At 44.0% G+C, this 25,939-nt stretch overlaps 2 long non-coding RNA genes across 2 annotated transcripts; one reads left to right on the top strand and one right to left on the bottom strand.

The window, feature by feature from the left end:
- Positions 1–8,159: 8,159 nt before the first annotated feature.
- Positions 8,160–12,877, top strand: LOC111923762 (uncharacterized). Its single transcript, XR_002861275.2, has 2 exons — positions 8,160–8,410; positions 9,552–12,877. It is a non-coding gene; the product is annotated as an uncharacterized LOC111923762 (long non-coding RNA).
- A 7,478-nt stretch (positions 12,878–20,355) lies between these two features.
- LOC111923763 (uncharacterized) lies at positions 20,356–25,653 on the bottom strand. Its single transcript, XR_002861277.2, has 3 exons — positions 25,486–25,653; positions 22,621–22,876; positions 20,356–22,488 (listed from the first exon to the last, which is right to left on the bottom strand). It is a non-coding gene; the product is annotated as an uncharacterized LOC111923763 (long non-coding RNA).
- Positions 25,654–25,939: the final 286 nt, after the last annotated feature.

Genomic DNA, 25,939 nt, shown 5'->3' with positions numbered 1-25,939 from the left:
TGTCACATCCTGGCTGGCTCTTCTCATGGTGTTACTATAATCATCCAGTTATGACAAGCTTAATACAGAAAAAGCAACCTTTTTTTTTATTTCTTTCTTTTTTTAGGGAAAAGAAACAATGTAGCTAGCATATTTTTGGACAAAGGCTGTCATTTTATTTCTTTTTTGGTACTCTCTTTACTTTTCCCTGTCATCTAAACCTATTTATAAAGTACCAGACACTAGATCTAGGAACTGTCTGTCCTTTTTGATGCAGAAGTCCATGCTGGCAGCTCTGCCTAGCCCTGCACACTTGAGAGGATTTTCTGAGTCTAACACAGCAAGCGCTTTTTGGGCTGGCACGTGCTCTCCTGAATTCCACTGTGTTCACCCAGCTGGGGCTAGGAAGCCACAGCTGATGAGAGCTCAACATCTCCACTGCACAAGTTAGCATTTTTCAGTGTTGAACGGATGCATCCAAAGATCAAAATCACTCTACAGGTACCTGTCTCCCTCCCCAGGGCGGTGCAGCTAGGTGGGCAGATATCTCACTGTGGAGTCTGAGCTGGAGGATCCAAGTTTCAACTTAGCAGGCGCTGGAACAGGGACGTGACCAGGCTGGTTGGCCCTGCCAGTGCTGCATGCAGCATGGGCAGGTCTTACACCTCCCTCCTCTGCTGTGCCCTTGCTGAAGGCCAGAGCAGCTCAGAGCAGGACTAAAAGACTCGGTGTTTTAATGAAATAAAATTATTTTCGCAGCTGGAGTTAAAGCGCAGTGGCTCATTCTGACTTAAACTGCATTTTCTATGGAGCAGACAGACAAACGAGGCAAACACACATCTTTTCTTGCACTTAAGTAGCCCCTGCTTTGAATTCAAAGAGCATAAGTAGGAAATTGATATACTTTCTAATTTATTGGAGAGAAGATAACTCTCAGAAAACCAAGGAGACTGCTCTCAATTTATGGGAAGCGGGCACTTTTAAACACTGAATGAGAGAATGTTGAAAGAGTCCTGCCTATAGAGCTTCATGCATTTAATATTCAGAAGACTCACAGGAGATGCTAAAGTGCCCTCAGCTCAGAAAATTAATAAAATATTATCTCATGAGTGAACTTCAAAAGCTTTGGCAGTTCCATTCATTCCACTTCAGATAAGCAGCCAAAATATTGCAATATCCTGCTAACCTGATGCGAAACATCCAGCTTTCCTTGGCCAGTAACATTAAGCTGGAAATGTGTGAACAATCTTCATTATTAAATATTTAGCCATTTCATCTGCTCTGTGTGTCTCCCTATGCATGGATCCAGTAATTCCTGTTTCTAAAGGTGGATCTAGGCCCAGATACTCAGTGGGGCTTTGATGCAACAGCAGGGGTCTGAAGACACAGGATTTAAAGATCGCTTTTGGCAAAACTTGCAGCTCTATTTAAGGGGTGGCCTATCCAGACATCTCTCTCTCTTGGGCTGGAAGACCACAAGGGACTGGTGGATAAAATGACCAATTCTGTAAAAGACATAGCAAGAGGACACCATCTAAGCAGAGGACACTTTGGAGAGAGCCTATACTTTGGTGGCTTTGTGTTCCCAGAAGCAGCTTGGGCAGCCTTGAAGCTGGGCTCTCATTTTATTCTCCCTTCACAGTTTTAGGTTGGATTTTTTTGGCTTGTTTTCCTCAGACTCCTCTTGCCATAATAAATTATGAGTGATGCTAGAATGTAAGCTATTGGTACAGGCTGAACCTTTTGATTTTGAGCCATCATGTGGCCTTGCCCTCAGGCCAATACAAGCCAACAAGTTGGATTCATATTCCACAGCACTGAGGCCTGGTGCTTGCTGAAGATGAAGGTGAAGGGGATAACACTGAGATCATAAATTCATCTGATGCCTGTGGGTGTCAACATATACTAAAGTTTCTCTCTTACCTGCCACAGTAGCAACTCATGCAATGAGTAGTGGGACAACACATCTCAACAGCCTACATGAAGGGTGTGTATCAAGAGTAGTGTGGCCAGCAGGACCAGGACAGTGATTGTCCCCCTGTACTTGGCACTGAGGCTACATCTCAAATCCTGTGTTCAGTTTTGGGCCACTCCGATGCTAGAGTGTGTCCAGAGGATGGGAATGGAGATGGTGAAGGGTCAGGAGCACAAGTCTGATGAGGAATGGCTGAGGAATCTGGGTTGTTTAATCTGGAGAAAAGGAAACTCAGGGTGACTTTATCACTCTACAGCTGTCTGAAAGGAGGGTGTAGTCAGGGGTTCAGCCTCTTCTCCCAGGCAACCTGTGACAGGACAAGAGGGCATGGACTCACACTGTGCCAGGGGAGGTTCAGGCTGGACACCAGGAGGATTTTCTTCATGGAAAGTGTTGCTAAACCTTGAAAGGGACTGTCCAGGGAGGTGGTGGAGTCACCATCCATGGAGGTCTTCAAGAAAACAACAGGGACTTAGTGGTCTGGTTGGCAGGGTAGTGATCAAAGTCTGGTCTTGATGACCTCAAAGGTCTTTTGCAATAAAGGATTCTGTGATCACCATTGAATGACAGTGTTACTCTGGTAGCATAATCCCAGACAGAGAGAACCTGTGTTCCTTACCTCCTACACGTCCCGGATGCCACTTCCCAGCAAACATAAGCGATGGCTACTTCTCTCCAATTTTTGCTGGAAAAGAATAGAGTCTTAAGCAGTGGTGAACACATTTACAGAAATTCCTGTGTCCACGACTGGATGCTGCTTGGAAACAGAGAGAGATCCATTTCTATGCCACCAGTTAAACAAGAGGCAATAACAGCTGAGAACTAGCATAATCACAGGGCTGTTTGGTTATCCTCATGGCATCAGTTGTCTCTGTTAGCACAGATATTCACTTCACCCCAGCCCAGACTGACACTTTCATCAGTGTAGTCTACAGACAGAACAAAAATTAAATCCCTCCAGGATCTGACTCTCATCTCTACTGCCAGTCCCTCCATATGAGGAAGGGAGCCCAGAGGAAGCTTTATTAGTCTGTCGATGAACTTAAAATGATAGTGCTTGCAGAACTGTCAATCCAGCTCAAGTAATGAGTTAAATATATATATATATATATATTTATTTATATTTAATTGCCAATTCATCAGTAATTCCTGACAGATGGAATCCTTGCATTTCAGGTCAACTTGACATCACCAGCACTCAAAGGTCCAAGTGAGCATTGCCATATTTAATGAGCTACAGTAACAATGTCTCCACACTCTTGGAATAATTACTACCTTCTGAAAAGAAAAGAGGAAAGGGGGAAGAAGAAGAAATTCCTCTAAACAGATGAAACTTTAATTAACAGCATTTTGAGACATTACTTATTATGGAGCAAATGCCACTTGAAAGTGAAAATAGCCTCTAGGTAGATAATAGATCTAATGAAAGGTACAGTAGTCAATTTAGTACTAACTTGCTTCATATATATGGCTTTAAGTCTTCAGAATAACCAGACTTCATGGCAACAGTCAGTGCACTCCGCGCCTTGTGATGCAAAGTCTCCAAGTCTCTGTTTTCACCAACCATGGACCATCCAGACAGGTTTGGCATGAGGGCAGTCTGCTGCAGGTAGATCCCATCTATCAAATCCAACCAGAGCACACGGTCACTTCAGCTGGTGGCCAACGAGGCGCAGGCCTGGCAACTTGAGCGGTGTTTCTTGAATTTCCAATGCAAGACTCTTACATTAAAAAAAAAAAATACTGTTTTTAATAAAAGTAGTGGCTACAGCTTTGGACTTCCAGGTTGAAAGTGCATGTTTCATAGATGCCAGTGCAAGAGTTTCATGTTAAATTTGTGAAATTAGTAACAGAATTCAGCCTCAGATGAAGCAAATGCAAAACTAATTTCTTCAAATCAACTTGAGCAACTTCTGTTCCTCTCTCTCATACACACACATACATACACATACACACTCTCATTCACTTATCTAAACAGACACGGAAAAAAACTTAAAAATCCCAGCCTTCAAACCACTCAAAATATTTTTCCTGTGAACTGAGCAGGAAGAAAAGGAAGAGGTTTGTTGCTATTTCTATTTTCAAATGCTGAGCATTGCTCAGATCTGCCGTGATGAGGGGCCATGTCAAATTGGCTAGATCAGGTAACAGCAGGCTGGAAAAACCTTTCCTTATTCCGTAGAGACCTTCATGAATCTATTCATACCTTGCCCACTTCACTCGCCACAGTAACCACCTTTATAAACCCCACTGATGGGAACTGCAACCACAGCAGCTCAGAGCAGGCTGTCACCTCCCTGCAATAAATTCCGATGATCCGGGAAGTGTAAATCACACCGTTTTGTGCTGGGAGAGCTCAGCTGATATAACAATATTTGCGTGCGTTTAGGTGCATTTCCCAGACAGGGACCTACAGAGTGGAATTCAGTGCTCGCTGCCATCCTGTGCAATCTTGCAGGATACAACCAGCCAACCGCTGCCTCCCAGGCAGGAGGCAGGGGATGATAAAACTTGGCATTGTCTGGCTGTACAGAATGCACGCTTGCTGCAAATTGAGCTTGAATATTGCTGGGAGGCGGGGAAGGGGGAAAGGGGGGGAGGAGAGGCATCAGATTTGTTTAGGCATAAGGACATATCTCAATTTACTCCTTGGTTTTCTTCCCACTCCTACCCTGGTAGGCCCATTATTTCCCACTTCAGAATTAGCACGTTTGCCAGCAGAACATAAAGGCAATGACTGAGGAAAGCTGCAGCCTCTGCCCTTAGAGCATTTTCTGCCCTCAGGAAGGGACCTTAGTTGAAGCCATTTGGAAACAAAACAGCAAGTGCTCTGCTGACAGCGTGTGGAAACGCGGGGGGTTCTGTGAATCCGTGTTTCCCAGGATGCTGCCAGGGCACAGGCTGGCAGGGTGAGTGAATTCCACATCCCCAGACCCTGCTCTGCCATGCTCTCCCGCTCACTTTCAACACTGCCTCTCCTAGCACTGCTCTTAATGCCTTAGGGTAGCTCTAGTCATGCATCACAGCCTCTTACCTCATTGTTTTCCTTGCACAGAAGTCTGTCCTTCCAAAGCAGCATGTATTATGTCCCAGCAAGCACCAAATCAGCAAAATTTCTGTGCTTTGGTAAAGACCCAAGACCACACCTACAAACAGGCTAGTCAGAATACAGAAATTTAATAGCCTAATGGAGAGTTCACTTTCACCTCTCCCACCTCCTCCCTCCAACCAAAACTTTTTGGAAGAAGAGGCAACAGCTAAGAAAGAGGCTGGTGGCTACATTTAGCTGGAACAGGATTTGAGATTTTGAGGGAAAACCCCTGGCTGCGAAGCACTTGGCTGATGCAATCTGAGGAAGAAATAGGCTTCTGCCTATCAGAAGAGGGATCCTGACATCAGTGGGTATGCAGCAGCTCAGTTACTGAGAGGAGGAGGATCACAGGACCCACAGACAAGATGTACAGTAGGAAAATACACCACAAGGCCTGCCTGTGTTGCAGAGGGTGCCTTGTTGGTGGCTTCCATGCTGCTAAGCTGCACTCAGCTCACAGGGTACTGTGCCCTCATGGCCATCCTCTGCCTCAGCCTCCAAGCCTCAACCTCCTCTTGAGTAGGTCCTCCTCCTTCACCTACGATTTTCCATGTGACAATATAATGATGACAGCCACCATTCAGTAATGTGTGTCTTGACTCCAAGCTCAGCCCAAGCCTCTTGCCCATGCCATGCCAGCCCAGATTTGACATATGAACCCAAGGTTTCCTTCACTGCTGGGCTGGTGGCTTTTGTGAGTGTTCATGCCAGTGCTCTTGCGTACATGGGAGCTGGTTCCTCTTCCATCCATGACAGTCTCTTCCCTCTATTCTAATTTTGCCCATGACTGACCACCAGAATGGAAGCCTGCATGGCAGCCAGTGGGGTCCAAGCAGCTGGCAGGTTTCCAGGCCTGTGATTGCCATCCTTTGTTACTGGAAACACCCTAATTATTTGGTAATGCACTGCACTAATCTGACAACCACCTAACTTCAAGTCTGTTAGCTTTTTCAACGCTTTTTTTCCTTTTAAATAAAAACACACCAACTGCAAACACCTTTCCCAAGGCAGCACTCCTTGCTCTGCTCACAGCTGAAGATTCTGCACAAGCAGTGGTTTTAAGTGGAGAGCAGGGCATGGGGCTGGTATCTCCTACAGCTGTTCAAGCAGTTGTATCTACACTGGGCACTACCTTTCCCTGACCAAGAGCTGATGGGAAGTAGGGGGATCTGGATGGGGAGATCTGTCAGGTGTCCTGGCAGTCCCTCAAAACACCTGTGCAAAATCTCCACTACTGAGGCACCTTCTCTGCAATGAGAGGAGGTCAAAACTCACCTGAGAGGAGCACTGAGCCAAGAAGGCAGATTATGTGTCTTAGCAGGTATAAGCAGAGGCACTGGCAAATAACCAGGCAGACTTTAAGCCCGGGGATAAGTAAGAGCCCTGTACTGTAGAAATACCCTAACTTGCAACTTTCCTGTACTTTTTTCTTCCCTGGCTACACTCAGATACAAACTTTTCACAGCACAGAAAAACAACACAGCCTTCTCTTATTCTCACTCTTGATCCTTTAAAGCAAAAATAAAATACTAGTTACTTTCCCTCACCAAAGAGTGAATTAGAGATATCTCCAGTACAAAGTGTTTCTCCCAATCCTCTGGTACCTGTGAGGCACAGTCCTGCCACCGGGGCTATGAGGTTTAGCAGCTGTTTGCAGCGTTTTCCCCTGGACCATGGCTCATATTTCAAGCACTTCTCAGAGACCATGGGTCTGAGACATGGTTTTGAGTCTTGTCTAGTTAGCTTTTAAGTCTGACTTGCTATGAAGAAGGGTGACAGAAAAGATGGATCAAACAGATGACCTTAACAAAGGAGGTGCCTGCTCCTTGGTTTACTTCAAATCCTTGAAAGCCTGTTATTGAATGTAAAAAAAAAAAAAATTACTAAAACCCCCAAAAAACACAGTAATAAAAAGCAGCTAATGTATCCAATTTTTCTGGCCAAAAATTAAGGCACTGGAAGGCAGGCTTTTTAATGGCTATCATTCCTCCTGTGTTATTTGAAGATCCCCTTGTAAACGGGAATCCTGGGTCTGTTTTGCCATCTGTTCCCTCCACTCCTGCCTAGGAATCCTGAAAGGGTATTTATTGTATATGCAGGTTCAGTGAGGCCCACTTACTATAAACAAATACTGCATGAAATATGGTGGGGCCAGCTTTTTCTACAGTGCCTGTATTTATGAGGAAACAGTATAAAAACAAATATGTAATCTGGAAATAAACCTGTTAAATGAATAAAAAGTCCTATGGAGCAAAACATAATGATTAGCAGAGCCATTGAGGGAAAGACCTTGTTAAGGGAACACATCTGCTGTCATCCACTTTGCTTTTCCCCCCTGATAAAAATCCATTTAGAAGCAGCCATCAGAAAATCATGGGGGAAGGGATGGCAAGAAGGAGGAGATGATCCAACCTAAAAGCTACAAAGCCGACCATGGCACTTTTGCTGGTTCTTGAAATGCCTCTTGAGTCCTGCACCCCGCTGTCCACCAAATATAATCTATGTTATTTACAGCATGTACTTGGTACAGATTACAGTCACTCAGATGAAGGGGGAGAAAAAAGGGAACTAGAAGTAATAATAAAATGGAAAAAAAAAAAAAAAGCAGGAAAGCAATTGAAGGACAGCACGGTGTGCTGCACAAAGATTCAAATAAGGAACTTGCAGTGCAACATGTTTGTGCACACATGCATAGAAAATCATATTTTGCTTTTGATCAATTGCACAGAGCAAAAATACGGGTTATGCAGAACAGCAGCACAAAATAAACCTGCTATGGAAATGTAACTCAATCATGACCTCTGATTGCCAGCTTCTCCCATGTGCAGCATCGCTGACTCAGAGGCAGGAAGTGCTATTCTAGCTACCTGTTCCTACTCACTCTGTATTTACAGACCTCAAGTAAAATCACAACCTGCTCCGCACCCACTTCACCCCACCCTCATAGCCAAAGCCAGCTACAGATTGGCACGGAGTTGCACTTGTTGTCACGCTCCCTCCCCATGGTTTACATTTGCTCCGAGATGTTCTGGGTATTTCCTATCTCAGTTTCTGCTTTCCACTGTGGGTTGCCTCCCCATGGAACGATTTATTATTACTCCAGTCTCTACCGACAACGCAAACAAAGCAGGTACAAGCTGACGCAACTCTGGAAAGTGCTGTACCAAACACTGATGCAACCCCCCGGAGAGATGCGATTACTCCCCCGGAGTGTGTGGGATGAGGATGCCCTGCTTGCTCTCATCTTGACTCTTGCTTTCGCCTTTGCCTGCCAGCACAAAACCTGGCACCGCTCTGTAACTCACGCCTTCCCAGTCTGCGGCTTGGAAGAGCTCTGGTTGTGCCCCATCGCCAAATGTTCCCAGGTAAAAGCATTACTGACAAGCTGCTTTTCCTTCGTCATGCGTGGGGCTTCGCGGTCAAACTGAAGTGTATTGCCTTGCTCTTGTTTTTAGCATCAGGGTTGTTTTGCTTCTCACCCATCAATCAAAGTAAAGCAATAAAACCTTCACCCTTGTAGCAAGGAGGACAACGCCCGAGCACTGACTGAAGAGACAAGAAGCAGATGATGGACCTGTGGCTTCCCTTCCCCATCCAAAGCATGGAATGACGTGCCACGTAGCATAATTTGAGTACTAATTGGCAAAACAGGCATAATCATTTGCTTGAATGTGCACTATGATGCTGATGTATTGTTTGCAAATTATTAACCAGCATTGACTTGCTGTCTTCAGTGTATGTGAGCTGCGCCTAAAAGCTTAATGCATTTATATCATTACAGTAACTACTACTGCTCACTGACACACTTTAGTATTTTTATTGCTTTTTCATAGCTGACATGATTCTGATGGTATGTAATTAAATATTTTACAAAGATAGGGTCTGATCTGAGAACTTTTATGCACATGAATAACCTCATTATATTCAGTGCCTCTACACATGTACCCAAAGCAGTCAAGGCTGGGTTCCTACTGCTACAAAAATAATTTTTTTCCCCTTCTGTATTCCTTTTCTAGGATTTTGATGGAATTAATAATGGGGGGGGGGGGGGGGGGGGGTGGGTGTGTGGAAATACCATTAAAACTCCTTTCCCTTAAAACACATTTATTTTGTGCACTGAAACCTTCACCTAGTATTTAAAGTAACTACAAGAACACTGTTGTGGCAGTTATGCTTGGCCAGGGATAGAAAGCAGTAAGAGTTTTTATTTTATCAGAGACTGAAAGACATAATGCTTTTTGGCTAGCTCATATCTCAGTGTGGTTTCTTGAGACTGATGAAGAGTTTGAAAGGGAGATTTTTTTCCAAGAATTCATGTGCTATAAAATGTGATAGATTTCAGGTATGAGGGGCTTTGCACAAATGTTTTTTCTCTTTATATTACCTACAAAACATGTCACAATCATATGCTTCCTTCGAATTGATACACATGTGAAATGCTCATGCACCAGTATCTTACAGCCTGGGAATGTCCTGTTCCCCACTGACATATTTACATGTTCACAGGGATGTTTTGTTTGGCTCCAGCAAGAAGCAAATCTGACCCAAAGCTAGACTTGGAGCTGAAGACCCTACTTTGCCATAAAACCAGCTTTTCAAGTTTGGATTCAGATCTTCAGCCTACAGGCAGACTTGTCCCAGCTGCACTGTCATCCTGGCACCTGGTGCAACACATTGCTACTCTTGCAGAATAGCCAAAACAGTCAGGCAGGAGGAAAAAGGTGATGGTGGATCTTGGAATTTGAAGGCTTGGATTCATTTAAGAGACATAAATTAAATATTGCAGCCATAAGCAAAGCACAAGCAAAAAGAGAGTGCATCTGGACCTCTGTGAATCCCATGTAAAACACAACCCTTAACACAACTTGGCAATACCTCTGCAGCTGAATTAAGGTATTTTTCTGGTTTTCCCACAGCAGGGAATGCAGGAGGTTCTGAACTCAGCCAGCAAGATTCTCTGGTCATTTTATACACACACCCTTACTTTACTACCTTATGGACCCCTGAAAAAGCCTCTCTCCCATGTTTGAGCAGAAAGGAAACCAAGTACAAGTTTCTGAAAACAAACAGGCCCTTTAAATTAAGGTCTACAAAATTATTAGCCTTGTATGAAAGCCAATATCTTGCATAGTTACACCTATGTGTAACTATGTAATATATTGGCTAGTCACCTAATCTGTGTCTGGGAAGGATTAACCCTGACCATAGCCCAGCCCAGCCAGGACAAGGACAGCCAATCTAGCTTTTGGGGAGCTCTGCTGGAAGAGCAACTTTGAGCATCACTGAACTGCAAACCATCCCAGGAGGTGAAACCTTTTTGGCACACAAACTGTGGGAGACCTTTGGTGTCTGGACAGGAGTATAAAGACCTTTACTGGTCCACAGCAGGGGTCACACCACAGGTGAATCTCATCACCAGTCCCACCTAAACTCCACTCATGGCAACAATCACAAATGTGTTTTGAGACTCAAACAGAAAGGAAAAGAACAAAGCATTGCTTATAAATGATCTGATGCAGCAGTTCCAGCCTGCCAGCTGTAAGGTAAGGAAGTATTACCCTGCCCATCGGTTAAGCCCAGGAATGGGATGCTCCTTTTAAAACTCATCACCCTAGAACATCTCCTCCTCCACCATCAACTGTTCTCCCAAGATCTGTTTAGAAAAACCAAGTCTACCACTCCCCTTCCAGCTTGCCCATCTCTATATTTCGGTCGGTGAGGGAAAACAAGGCTGTCAGACCTACACCTCCTCTCCTTCCCTCCCTTCTGGATAGAGTGCAGGTTTGGTTTTCAAGTCTGCTTCTCTTGGACTAACATGCTCTGCCAAGTTGCTGTCAGGGACAAAATCAAGAGCACTGAAATGGCAGGAAAAAGCTGATCCCACACGATACATGGGGGAAAGGCAATCAAGGCCTCTGGAAAACAGACTCTTTCCTGGCTTTCCAGCTATGTGCATTTATGAGGTTTGAATAAAATTCAGCTGAAGCATGCAGGCCAATGACTGCTTGCCCAAAATGAACTCAATTGCTGGACTTTTGTCCATCAACAAAAGAGGAAGGGAAGAGTCACCTGATCCCTCTCTGCTCTGCCTAGGTTAAGCCCTCTCAGCATCTGAAATGCCTCAAGTAGCATTAACCCTTCTGATGGCACTGCAATGTTGGATGAACTTTTCAAAAACATTTTAAAGCATGATAAAAACACACAGATCAAGACAATCCAGTGACCCCAGCACATGGATGGGTTACAGCCCTTTGACTGGTCAGGAATAGCACTTAAGAGAAGCGGAAGCGGGCAGTTAATGAGACACAAGGTTTGTTTGCCCATGTGCACCTATGAACATGAACATATGGATTTCTTTATGTCTTGACCCCAGAGAAGGGGCATCAGACTTGAAAGCTGCCACCTGGTTTCTGTGATTATTTCTCCATTTAGGGATTAAACAACATCCAAACCCCTGTGGGTGTATTTTTCTGTGGCAAATAGGGAGCGCAGACAGTTGCAAAGTAAGGAGTGGGGTATGAGAAAGAGGATTTCTAGACACTCAGGGGAAAAGAAATAAAGGGATGAGTTTGGGCCTGCCAAACAGCTGGTTAAACTTCAGAGCTCAGTTTAAGACTGTTCTGAGGCTTGTCTACGCACAGCAGAAAAAGCACTTTCTCCTCTGCCTGCCTTTGTTTTTGCACAGTTCCCCCAACACCACAGGCCGTAAGCTGCTCCAGGCAGCAAGATCCAAGACTTGTCTCTTCACCTGAGTGAAAATGTGTTTATAAACACTGGCTTTGGAGAGAGGTACAGGCGCCTGGTCAGACAAGTGCTCAAATGCTTTCAATATGTTACCATTCCTTTTCTTCAGCTGTTTCTGGCTACTCCCATCCCCCTGGGCCTGTACACGCTGCTAACCCATTGCGGTGCAACCTGCGGTGGGGTTGTTGAGCCCATCTCGGCACGGTGCCAACCCACCACTGCCTTCACCTTGGCTGGGATCTTGAGAAGAGGCGGCAATACCTATTAATCATAAACCCTGTTGATTAAATCCATCTAGCTATTTCACTCAGCTACAAGCAGGGGCAAGGGCTGTCCTGCTAGCAGCTTTGTCTTGCCGTGCAGCTGCCTGGCCGTGCACACAAAGCCAAGGAAAGAACTGGGTCCTCATCTATGTTTGATTTGCTACTGGTCATGGGATTTCCACCTGCATGTCACCACAGTATAACACTGCCAAGTGTGAGATTTTTCAGGATGACAGGAGAAGCTAAAAACTTCCACCAAGGCCTGAACAAGCCTGTTAAAACCTTCACTGAACATAGGCAGGGGTGAGTAAGGAAGGGACCCTGTTCCTGTACTGCAGACACCCTGCTTCACACCCTGGGAAGAGGGTATGTCAGGATCTCAAGCACAAGTCCAGAGCTGTTTAGAAAATGAAAACCAAAGCTCCCTTGAACATCTTTGTTTCTATTCTTAACCACAATTTCATTTGCATTGATGTTTCCTGACCAATTTTCTCCTCAAAATAATTGATGGGGAAAAGATCAAGAGATGTAATTAAAAGAGAAACAAACAGAAAACAAAGGGAAGAGGGAAAATGGGCATGTGACTTTGGGTCAGGGAAGGAAGAGGAGCAGGTGGTGGAACTGATGAGGGAGATTTAATGAACTGCAATTGACTTCAAATAACAAAGGAGGAGGAACCTAATCCTACCATTGGTTCTGTACACATATAGACTTATCATAACAAATGGTAATCAATCCATCAGACTTAAATTAAAGATAAGGTGGGCAGGAAGGAAGGGATGGAATTTATTCTCTCCTTCCCATCCCTCCCCCCACAAAACTAAATCTGCTTGCATGTGTCCATGTCTTTGCTGTCAGAATTAGCGTCTGTTCTCTCTCCATTCTCAATGAAAGCAGTCACCTTCCCATTCTTCACTATGCCACTGCAGACAAGCCCCTTTAGAACCTTCCCCAGGAATTCAGGCTCCTGGTTACCCTGATTCTGCAATGTATTTCACTTGACACTGATCAAGGCTCGGCAGCATCAGAAATATGCTTGTAGGACTCTGTGTGTAAATGCTCGCTGAGCTTTAATCAAATGCACATCACAGAAAGTCCTGCGTGACAGAAAGCAGAACCACCAGTCCTCAGACCTGCCAAGAAGAGCCTCATCTGCAATACAAGCATTTTTCCTCTTTTGTATCATTTTGGCCCTCTCTTTCTCATTCTAGTACAAGCTGCAGAAATATTCTGGGGTTTATAGGTTATCTCCTTGTTTCAAGCTGAAGGCAAGTTCACTAGGCTTTCTAAATATATACCCAGGTTTTATGAATCCTCATTAAGTTTTCTGGGATAAAGTTTCTATTTTAAGGTCTGGATCATCCAGAGAGCTGCATAGTTGGACACCCCTTTCCCACACATTCATGCAAACATGTCTTTGTACGTGGGGTTTTTTGCAGGATTTGCCCTGCATTTGGCCTGGCAGGAAGTTTCTCCTAAATAAAATGCTTCTAATGTTGTGTCTCCATGGTCAGCAACTGGCACTTGTTTATCCTTGAGCCATAGCAGCAAATGCATGAGCAATTCATGAAGATCACCATTGATACATGTTTAAAAGGGTGAAAGTCTGTAATTTACAGAGTAATACCAGAAGCTAGGAAAAATAATTTTCTGTTCTTGTCATAACCTTCCCATGTAATTTCCCAGCATGTATCCTACTTCAGTATATATCTGCCATATCATATATATGGCAGAAGGACACTGCCAGTTGAGCTGGGATGTAACAGGGAGGAGGTGCTCAGACATGCAGAGTGAGATTTATATTAAGCTGCAGTTAAGGACAAGGGCTGGATGCCCAGGAAAGTCTGGAGCTGGTGGAAGGAAGATGTGGAGCATTTCATTTCCAAAGGCATTTCCACCACAGCTACTATTTGAACAAAGCTTTTGTCAATTCAAAAAATTCAATCACACCTCCCAAGGAAAGGACAGAGCAGGTACAGATGGACAAGCTCTCAATGTTAAGCCCTGACACATCAAATCAGGAAAGGGGGAAGAGGCAAGAAAACAGAAATTTGTGGAACAAATAGCCACCAAAGTCAAATTCTTCTCCCAGTTTATAGCTCTGCAAGAGGAGCAGGAGGGACACAACCCAAGCACCACTTTAACTGCAATCTTTCCCATTTCCCTACTGGTTCACGTCTTAACCTTCCTCTTAACCCACACATTGGTGCCCTGACATTCTAGCTTCACAGCACCTGAGGAGCCCCCAACAAAAGCACCACTGGTGTTGCCAAAGCAGATAGGAGCATCCCTCACCCACTTCATGCCAGCAAGCATTCAGCCCTCTCAGTGGGGACCTCCCAGCCTGAGCAGTCCCCTGTGCTGAGCTATTCCTATCCGGCCATCAGGAGAGGGACTCGGCCTCTTGGGTGGGAGTCGTGGGAATTTGGGATACTGAAGGCACACACCAAGGAAGCACAAACACTCAGCACAACACCACAGTTATGTCTGGACGATCTAGCTTTTGTGGGGTTGTCCATTGTTGTTTTTGTTGTCTCAGACTTGGGGACAGGGAACACCAGTGACAGAGAACACTGCCATCTTCACAGAATCAGTTGGAAGGGACCCATAAGGATCATTGAGCCAAACTCCCAGCCCTGCACAGCACCATCCCCAAGAGTCACACCATGTGCCTGAGGACATTGTCCAAATGCTCCTTTAACTCTATAAGGCATCTTGTCTTTGTGTTGGAAATAACCTGAGCGTGTTGCTGCCAAGCAGCAGGATCATCTGCCATCTTGTTTTTGTTTTGGTGGCCACAGGTGACTGAGTTGAACATCTTTTATGTGTAAATCACTTTCTCTTTTTGTGTACTTCTGTTACTAATGCTGTTGTTGTGTGTTTCTTATTCTGCTGCTGCTTGCTTTCAGTAAATTCTTACCTCAACCCATAGTCAGCCTTTGTCCCTCTCTCAGCAGAGAGAGGCAGGAGGAAAGGGGCAGTGACTTATTTGGGGTTTACTTCCCAGCTGTTTTAATTTAAACCACCACCCCTGTCCTAAATGACACTGCACTTGGAGCATGGATTTGGGTGTGTTTGGGGCTCTTCAGGTACCATGTGTGCTGTCAGAGAGCTGACATGTTATGGCACACCCCATACCCCCCTTCAGCAAGGCATGACTGCCAGAGGGCCGCCTGCCCTGCACTGCAGCCTGCCACGTTCTGATCTCATCTTGCCTCCACCAAAGGGGATGGATCACCTCAGCCCACTGAAGTGTCACCACAGAGCATCCCAAGAAGTATCACTTACCACCACGGGCTCTTAAGAAGACAGACATTTTCCAACAAGAGCATAGCACAGCATCACTCCCCTGCTCCCACAGGAATAAACACCAGGGTTCCTGGAGGAGCCATCAGACATGTCCCCACAAACACATTAGTAAGTCACCACCTCACCACCCTCTGCTTTCTTCTGTTGGCAACTACAGCTTTACTCAGACTTTTTGCTAACAGTCTTCTCTTGCTTATTGTTCAATGGGAGCCTGAAGCAAAGAGTGTCAATTGCAAAGGAGGAGGGAGGAAGTCAAAGGGAAGCTTGGTGGTACACAATTCCCCTCTCAGTCTGGCAGTTTTGGGATCTCTCTTGTCTTCTTTTCACCTACGAAAACCTGGCTGCTGGCCACAGCATAATATAGCAACGGGGGAAAAAGAGGAAGAAGGCTTAACTTCTATTTATTTTAGTGCGATCATTAGGATTATGTCAGGGGGAAAAAGCATTAATACATAATCTTTTCCCTGTGCTATACAACACTGGCTGCTTTTAATTTAGAATTAAATTGAAACACTCACTCAGAACAGCTTTGAACAGCAGCCAAGGCCTTCTCTCGCATTGTGTGAGCAGCTGGGTAGCCTTTCCACTCTCTTTTTTTTGGTCCATGGTGCCCTTTTTTGAGACCTTTGCTGAGGGTTGGTCACTGAAGATATTTGTCACCCTTTCTCAAGTACCAATGGTTCCCCTGGCTTGGAGCTGGCACACCAGCCACAGGCAGAGAGGGAGGCCCAAAGCATGTGAGTGAAGCCCCCAGGAGACCAAACTTCAGCAAATGAAGCCGCACAGCTACAAGTATTTCACAAATTAAAGCAAGAAGGGACATATCAAAAAGCACACCAAAAAGCACATTTTTAAATAATGCTAAATAGCAGTGATTTTTTTTTTTTTTTTCTCGACGGTACACATTGTTTTTTATGCTTTGTCACACACGATGGGGCAAGTTCACACAAGGAGGTTTGGAGGTATAAACAGGACAGACAAGGCTGGGTGGGGTAAAGCCAAATTTAGTTAAGTGAACTGGTCATCCCGTTTTGTTCATACAATAAGCCTGCTCCAGAGGGTTCTCACCAAGCTGATGAGAAATGTGCCCTGGTTCATTCCCTGTTCATTTTAATCTATATAAATACTAGGGTTTTTTTCAGGCTAAAGAATCCAGTGCAGACTCAAGCGCTTTCCTTAATTATTGGTATTCACAGAAAGAAAGAGTAAGTTTAAAGGAGGGGGAGGAAAGAGATTGCCACCCTTTCAGTGCTGCTGTGAAGGGAGCTCTGCTTATCACAACAGGTGCAAAGGCCACTCACAAAAACAGAAGCAGTTCAGCACTGAAAGGCTAAGAAATTACTTATTCTCTTTGTCAGCTGCTCATACAAGCAGGGTAAAGGCTACTTGTAAGGAAAGAAAGACGGTAAAAAGAAGGGTTAATGTTTGTGAAAGAAAGAAAGAAAGAGAGAAAGGAAGAAAGAAAAAAATATGAAGTACACAAGCCCGCAGGTTTGCAGGAGACTCTGAAAGATATATTGACCTTAAAAAATATAGATTTAAAAAAAAAAAAAAAGCAGAAACAAAACTACAAGCCCTGATAGAGCAGGAATGAGCAGCACCAGCAGGCTGGGGACTGGGGGAAATTTTAACAGTCTACCACTCCAGCTGAATGGTTAGTGGAACAATGCCGGCTGAAAGCACAGCATTCCTGCCCTTGCGCCCCCGCAGAAAGGGGCTGTGCAGGTCTTTCTGATGGCTCTCTCTAATTACACGTTCTTGTGTATGGCAATTCATGGCCAGATCTGAGAACGTCCTCATTCCTTGTCAGAAGGGTGATTTGTATACCACACCTAGAGAGTCAACATATTAAGGAAAAAAGTTTGTTAAAAAAAAAGAAAGAAAGCTCCTCTGATGAGAAGCCCATAGTTTTCAGGGTTACTGTTATCCCTTGGGTTCTTAACTGGGTTTTATTTCTTCCACGCTTTCAAAATAAAGCATCAGATGCAAAGGAAACTATAATTTCATTTTGTAACGCCCCTCCATTAATCCCTAGATCTCTCTCAAGTGCTGCATAAATTTCATCCTCCCTTCCTGGAGCTCACAGAGGTTGTTTAACACCTGGTGCATCTTATTTTCCAAGACGGATGGTTGTGTTTATTTTAACCTGGCCTGGGATGATGTGCAAACCAGCCATGACTGTTAGATGCTGAGTGTTCCCAGAACCAGATGGTCAAACCTTCCTCTTTTAAGACAACTGACTCAAAACCATAAAAGAAAACACCAAAAATGAAAACAATCATCAACGACAACATCAAAAAACACCCTGTGGTGGGGAGTAAAATATTTCAATGTTGGCACTGTGAGACAGAAAGAAACTCAGAGGGAAGGGAGTGTTTGATTTCCAAATCCTGAAAGTTAAGCGTGCAAAAAAAGAGAACTCGCTCATCAGGAATTTTCCACCAGTGGCAGGTAACAGGAGGAATTCCCCAGCTTAAATATGACAGATGTTCATACCTCTGCTACCCAGAAGCAATAAAAACCCCCTGTGGCTATTCTGACTGCCCTGCTAAATGAATGGCGAGAGAAGAGTTCTAATAAAGCACAGCGATGTGAGCTGCCACTGCCTGCACCTGCAGGTTCTCTGGTACCCAATTCTGGCTTCACAATTTACAGTGGAATGCAGAGCACTTCATTTTAGCATCATGAGTAGTCTCTTGCCATCCTCGTGGTTCTCCTCTCCTTCCCAAGCCTCTTCCATTCACAACTAGTCCTAATTTAATTGGGCTCTAAGCCACTGAGGCGGCATTGCTAGCACACACTGCACCTTTTGCACAATCAAACTTGCCTATGGCAGGTTTGAGGCAGTGCAGGGTTTCTGTTCATAAAGCTCCTCCAGCCTAACTCAGCTGAGAAATTCTACACTGGAAGTTAAATCAGTCCAACACCAGGTTTCAAGCAATCCTGTTCATGTACAGCCGACAGGTTTGTTCTGGTTTAACAGAACCAATTCCTCCCCTCCTTGACTGGAAAAAAAGAAAAAACAAAATCAAAGTACATTTTCACACTGCCATAACTAAAATGAAAAAGAATTTTTTAAAAAAATCCACATCTGGTTACGGGAAGAAACAAACACGGTGACAAGATGCCACAAAACAGCTTGTGAAACTCACGCACAAAGGTGTAAACGTAAAACACAAAGAATCATAGAACATTAAGGAATTAGAAGGGACTTGAAAGATCATCTAGTCATGGGCAGGGACACCTCCCACTAGACCAGGATGCTTAAGGCCTTATCTAACCTGGTGCTGAGCACTGCCAGGGGTTGGGCATTCACAACCTCCCTGGGCAACCTGTGCCAGTGCCTCACCATCCTCACAGTAAGGAATTTCTAATCTCTAACCTAAATTTCCCCTCTGTCAATTGGGACCCATTAGTCCTTATCCTATCACTGCAGTTTCTGACAAAGAGTCCGTCTTTGGCTTCCCTGTAGACCCACTTCAAATACTGGAAGGTTGTTATGGAGCCTCCACAAAACCTTCTCTTGTCCAGGCTGCACAGCCCCAGCATTCTCAGCCTCTCTCTGCAGGGCCATGGCTGGCATGCAGGCTCTCATCCTGGTAGACAAGAGGTAGCTTTTCCTTCTTCCACTGTGTCTCATCTCCCCAGAGCAAAACAGACATACAAACTGGCTAAAGACCCTGAAAAACCAATCATTTCTTGTTAACCATCATAACAAACAGAGAGCTATGCAACAATAAGAAATGCCTGTATGCTTTTCACCAACTACTTTTCCTTAACTTTACTACTAATATTCTGTAAGTACATGATCCTTACATGAAAAGACTTTGTGAACATTTCATGAAAGAGAGAAAGCCCATTTCAAGCATTACAAAGAGAGGAGGGGCTTCAGCCTTTTTCAGAGTTTCTCATGCAATTTTCTACAGTTCTTCAAAATGTAAAGTCACAGTTAAAGGATATGTGCTCTGTAAAATGATAGAATCATTTAGGCTGGAAAAGACTTCAAAGATCAAATCCAACCATTAACCCAGAACTGCTAAGTCTACTGTTAAACCATGTCCTTAAGAATCCCATCAACATGTCTTTTAAATTTCTCCAGGGATGGTGGCTCCACAACATCTCTGGGCAGCCTGTTCTTCCACTCCTGTGTCTATTACAAATTTAATCTAAATTTAGGACTAGATTTAACAGAAAAGATCACTTACAAGGCTGTTTGTACTTGAGCTAAAATCAGGTTTTGAATAAGTTAAACTGCAAAGACTAAATGCACAGCCAAGGCCTCAATGCCTTATGGCACTAGGTTGTAGGAGCCTTTCCAGTCACATCAAAGAGTCTTGTGTAAGGCTGTTAAGACTCACTGCTGCTCACAGTTATGGGGCACCACAGGTAGAAAACCTGAGTTCTGCACTTCCTTCTGCAAGTAAGCATTCATAGATGGTCACAGCAGAAATCATTTCATACCATCATGACATATCTCAAGATGCATTGTCATTCAAAAACAAGTTCCCCCCGTGCACGTCAGGAGAATAACGCCACACAAAAAATTTAGTAGACCATGCTGCTGAAGATGTAATGTCTGCTCTGGACTCGGGATGTTCTGTGGTTGGCAAATTCCCCTGGCCAACAGGACTATAAGATTCTTACCACCTCTAGACACTGGCACAATGTAGATGCTTAATGCCATGTGCCTGGTGCACACAGCACTCATTCATCAATGTCCCATATGCTGAAAAACATTTTCTGTGCTAATTCACAATGACGGCTGTTAATCCGCCATCCCTTACAAACCCCAGCAAAATCCACTTAGCTTGGAGTCAGGCATATTTCAGAAAGTATTTGTCCTCTCTGCATTGGGATTGAGAGAGACATACAAGGGAAGGGGTGACAAAAAGACTGGAAGTCTAGTAGGGCTTGTGTAAAACCTCAGAAATCCTATAAGGACGTGAAAGAAGCCACAAGCTTCTAAGGAGAGCAACTGGTAATTAAAACCTTGATACAGCAAGTCATTTGAGTTTATTTAAATAGGTACTTAAAGATAAACGCAAAGCATTTTGCTCAAACATTTTGAGGAATATGATCCTTAAGGAAGATTAACAAGTCTTTAATAACACTTGTGTTATGAAATGTCATTATAATCAAGCAGTAAATCAATAGTACAGTAGCACATGCTGCAGATCACAAGGGCTGTGCTTTGTGGAACAAAGAGAGGGCAACCTCTTTATCTCCTATGACAGTGATACATGTTATATATACTTACACCTTTCAAACAGTGACATTTTTGGTTCCTCTAGTCACCCATGAGGCCATCTGTCTACAGGGGAAGGGGTAGCAATTTTTTGCTTTGAATTGCACAACCTTCCAAGCAGGTTAAATGCAGGACTCATCTCTGCTAAAGGCTGCCTACACCAGTGCACTCTCTTGCTTCACATTCCAGCTCCCCTGGCAGCAGCTAAGAGCGGTCAGACCTGGCTCAAGGCTGCTTGGAGTGAGTGCTCAGGGGCAGATGAGTCACAGATGCTCCCCTAGCTCAGGGCTGCAAGGGGCCAGCTGTGCCCATGTCAAAGAGACAGAGGGAGGATGCCCAGCCAGGGCCAGTGGAGGGGGGTGAGGGCAGAAAGACAGGAGCAGAGATTTAGCCTAAACCGGAGCTGTCAGAGCTACATCCTGGTGAGTGAGATAATACATGCATTTCCCCTGCCTGGCCCAGACTGAATTAGCACATCTGGGGCCCACATTTACTGCTGCTTTGGAGCACCTCTGCCATTAACACTAAAAACACATCCTGGAGGACATCAGGGCTTGAGATGAAGGAGGTGAGAGGGGAAATAAGACACCTTGCCTCCCCCTTCACCTTGTTCCTCCCTCCTCCCACATGGCTCCGAAACACTTTGCAACTTGAATGCTGTCAATCTCCGTATGGAAGAAATGTATTTATAGAAACCCTACTGCTGTGGCTCAATACTTTTATGGGACCAGATGTCAAAGGGCATGAAGTTGATAAAATAAAGCACAGATCAATAAAAAGGGTAAAAATTATCTGCTGCCAGCAGTGAGAATTACTGCTTCTTCAACTTCTATGGAGCAGTGCCAGTTTACCTCAGTGAGAAGTGGGGTTGGCAAACAGGTACAGACATGAATAATTAGGCTGTGTAAGCTGTTCAACCAAGAAGACATCTGTCCTTCATAGGAGAGATTTTTCCAGAAAGGGTTACTGCCTTCTCCTTTGAAATACCACATGGCAGCTGCAGATGACATCATATTTTCTGCCATACTGTTTTATATCAACACATACGAAGCATCCAGGGAAGACTAAGAACTGCTTGAGACTGTAATTGGAGCAATGGTCAACATTATCACAATAAATGACATCATCTAGAGATTTCTTGATCTTATGGTTGTGTTTAAAAATAGGGATATCTTCAAAATATCAGGGTATACGCAGACAGAGAGAAAGCACTAAGAGCTCAGACACCTTTCTGGTAATCAGCCCACAAGAAACACATAGATCTTAGGTACACATGTGAAACCACTTGCTTTCAACTAAAGCCAGCAGCTCAGGAAGATGCCAGGGTATGTAACCAAAGGATCCATAGAACTATATTTTGGCACTATGCAGCAGAGACGAGGAGAAGTAGGTTAATTAAAATTTGTGTGTCATTTCCATTTCCTCTGCATGTCTACAAGACTGTTTATTCTCACCATCTGAAAGAGATTCTCACCATCTGAAAGAGATATTAATTGCTGCTCTTGGTTTGTGAGAATAAGCACTACAAGAGATCAAGTTCCCTAGTGAAGCCTTCTCAGTTTTGCTTTTGAACCCCAATGCAACAACTTGAAAGGGCTGCTTTTATCTTTACAGCAGTTGGCTTAGGATGCAAGCATCCAGTTAAGTCCATCACCAGTTGTCCACCAAAATTTTGTTGACAAAGACCATATCTGCATTTGCTGCCGTTTTCTATCAGTGACAATGTAGTAAGAAGATTTTGTCCATCTATTTATTTATTTATATTTGTCCATCTATAGGCTATTTGCTTCAAATAATCCCCTTTCTTCAGTGCTTGTACCAGCAGTGTGGGAGTTGAAGTGATCAGAAGCAGGCAGGATCCCAAAACAGTCTCACATACAACCTGGAGAGACACAGTAAGGAGAGAATGCACATCTTATCAATATTTCAATATTGATACAGCATCAATGCTGATGTGAGGCCTAATAGACTGTGCTACTGCACAGCTCACAGTGCACCTTGGGGGATCACTTACCCCCTGCCAGGCTAACACCTTGTAGTAGCAGAGAGCACACAGTTTGGTGACGATTTCTACCCACATGACAGAGATCACTGGGTGGTGCAGTCGGTGCCAGCCCAAAGCTAGCACAGTACCCATGAGTGGTTTGATGTCAGTGTCTGTAGATGTCTTTTTTAAGTCCTGGGTGCTTAGACTTGTAGAGCCTGACAGTATCTATGATGTGGATGTTTCCCCTTTGCCAACATCTCTTCTTCCCAGGCCTTCAAAGCAACTACAGCAAAAAACAATAATGTGTTTCAGCTGGATGGGCAATGTCAGTCCCTCTGACACTGGGAGAGCTCTGGGAACATGAGGCAAACAAAACTGGATAAAATACAAAACAAGGTGCAACCTGCCTATGTCAGACCTCAATCCACCTTACAATGATGCTGAAGTTCATTGGAGTCTGGATGGAAATAGTAGGGCTGGGGTGTGGGATAATATACCCACAGATATCACTGATCTTGGCAGAGGGCTGATCTGCAGCCCTGTGTTATGCTACTGAAACAAATACCATAGGAAAAATTAGTGTCCATGGCAAAGTGAGATGCTGTAGGGAAATACAATTCTTGTAGGTTTTAACCAGCACAAGGAAGTACTATGTGTGTCCTAATGAACCATCCAGTTGACAGCACCAGAGAGATTACATACAACAGGCCAAAAAAGTTAGGTTACACTATTCATAGACCATTGTATTTCACAGAGATTAAACAAGGAACACCCATATTACAGATCATGTAGCAGCAGGTGATGAAGGAGACTAGATCTCAGCAACAGAAAGAAGGTTAGACAAAAGAAACTGGACTATGCTGCTCATGCAGGAGAGTAAGGAAGCGCCAGCAAGTGTGCATCTCAGGTCTTTCAGCTCCTGGAAGAGTTTTGGCAGGGCTGTAGATCAGGCTTACATTATTTTCAAAAATGAAACATCACTACAAACAGTTGGAAGAAGTGCATGAAAAATAAACAAAATATATTTTTAAAATTCCACTGACACTTGCTTATGAATGTAAAAATTCAAAAGTTGGTAGTGCAGTACCTGTTAGCCATTTGAGTTACACGTGGTGTGGATGAAATGGATTTCAACTAAGCATAAAGAAGAGGAATTACTGTGGTATACTTTCAGCCAAAATTACTAGAAAAGTAACAGAGACTATAAATAATGAATTTCTAAGGAGAGACAGTGTGAGATTACTTCTCAGTTAATGGTATTTCTTTTGTCTTTCAACCTGAGCATTCACCTGAACACTTTAGTTCTCAAGAGATCTAGAGAGATGCAAAAAACCTACCTCTCTTGCAGCATCTGTTTACAAAAGCTGTACCTGATGCAGAGGCATCACAACAAAACAAATTTGGCTTCAGTGCTAATTTGCTCAAAATAAGTGTCACTTGAGACAAAAGCTAGCTAGACCTGGAGTAATAGATGGCAATCTCCATAAATGTATCCAAACTAAATACTTCAGCAACACTGAAAGGCTGTGAAAACTGATGAGAAAACACAGAAGTTAGAGTATCATCTCTGGGGCATTTCTGGGTGAGTCAAGGTGTATTCAGGAGCTTTCCCACATTCTTTGGGGTACCTAGACTACATTTATTTTATGCACAGCCCAAATGTCAAATTGCTGCTTTACAAGTTACCCCTATTTTCTTGCATATATTGCCTTTCTACTTATGCAAAAATAAGCATGTTAGGCTGACTGATGGGGTGGGGAAACAGTACTTTGTACCCACACCTCTGACCCACAAGAAATGAACAAAATTTTTGCCACTGACTTAGAGACAGTGGGAAGACACTGAGAAATAAAGACATTCATTATATTTGGGCACATGTACCTTTGTTACACCAGCAGCATAAATTGTTTGCAAGTCTCCTGGGTCTATTTCTAATACAAACACATATGCCAGCACCATCGAGTGCAACAATGACAATTAAAAAACCCTTATAAATCCTTAGGCTTTTGAGTAAAAGACAGCACATCAGTGATTTACTAATTAATGCATGGACCCCCTTGTGAAATGCTAGGGTGTCTCAAGAAACTCATCATGTATACTTCAATTTTCCCCAAAAAGTTTTGGCTATATGATACATTAAGAATGCATAACACATTTATCCCTACACCTTGCAACAGTGCAACTGCCATTATTGACATCACAGTAATCGGATTCTAAATCCTATCCATCACTTTTGAAATGTCACTCTAATACCAGCACAACAGCTCCAATGCACAGCCTTCCCTGGAGATACTCTAGCCCTTATACAAACAGGTGTTTCAAAAACCCACTTCTGAAAATTCCACTTCACCTCAAGGCAAACTGGTGTTTATTTATTATTATCTTTAGGGTATTACACATAGTCATACTTTTTTTTTTTTTTTTTTTTAACCGTGACACCTTTGTCCCATAGAAATGATCATGCTCAGAGTTATCCCAGTCCACAGAAAGGGTGGTGGCCACCTTGAAGCCAAAAGAGACAGGGCTTTTCCAGAGTCCCTTCTCCTAAAATTCCTGATTGATGAGCACAGTTACTTACATGACTGCAAGGCATGCTGCAAATAAACATATTTTCCCTCTTGACCAGCAAAACACCTGGGCTCGCCCCTCAGGTATCTGTAGACACCCATCAGAGCAGTATTGTGTGCATGGCAAAACTCCAACAAAGAGCACCAGGAGCAAGGTTAAATATCAGTCAGGGAGGTGCAACACCAAATAAAAGGTGAGATCCATTGGGAGGAGAAAGATTACAGCAGTGCAGGATCCTGGGGTGCTCCTGTTACACACACATCCTGAGAGCTCGTCTGTGCTTTTGGTTTTAATTAGCATTTGTTAACATATGGAGATATTTACCCAGAAGGAAGGTCGGTGGAGCGGTTAGCAGAAACAGCCTCTCTCCCTTTCCCCCATCCCCTTCCCACTGGGGCACGGGGGCCAGCGCTCCAGCTGGTATAAATCTGTGGTACTCTGCTGATTTACACCAGCTGAGCATCTGGCATCAAGACATTTCCGATTGTTTATAAAAAGAAGAGCAATGTGATGTGCTACTTATAAATCTCTCTCCTGAGCCAAGGTTGTGGTCCTCACCTGTGTCCTGCTTGGCCATGTTGCCCCAGCCCATCACACCAACACAGCCAGGCCCACTCCTGGCCACAGTCACCTGGACAAAACAGGTACAGGATCCTATCACATATCAAATCTGTACAAAATTGAGGTGAGACAGAAGAGGTAAAAAATCCCTGCTCCTTCCCCCAGCCACTCAGGGAGGATTAGTTAGCCAGTGTTTATAAATTGCCCTGAAGGGGTC

Source organism: Cyanistes caeruleus, chromosome 1 (genome assembly GCF_971803275.1).
Source record: "Cyanistes caeruleus chromosome 1, bCyaCae1.hap1.1, whole genome shotgun sequence".
In the NCBI taxonomy this organism is placed as follows: domain Eukaryota; kingdom Metazoa; phylum Chordata; class Aves; order Passeriformes; family Paridae; genus Cyanistes; species Cyanistes caeruleus.
This window is presented reverse-complemented; position numbering and strand designations above follow the sequence as displayed.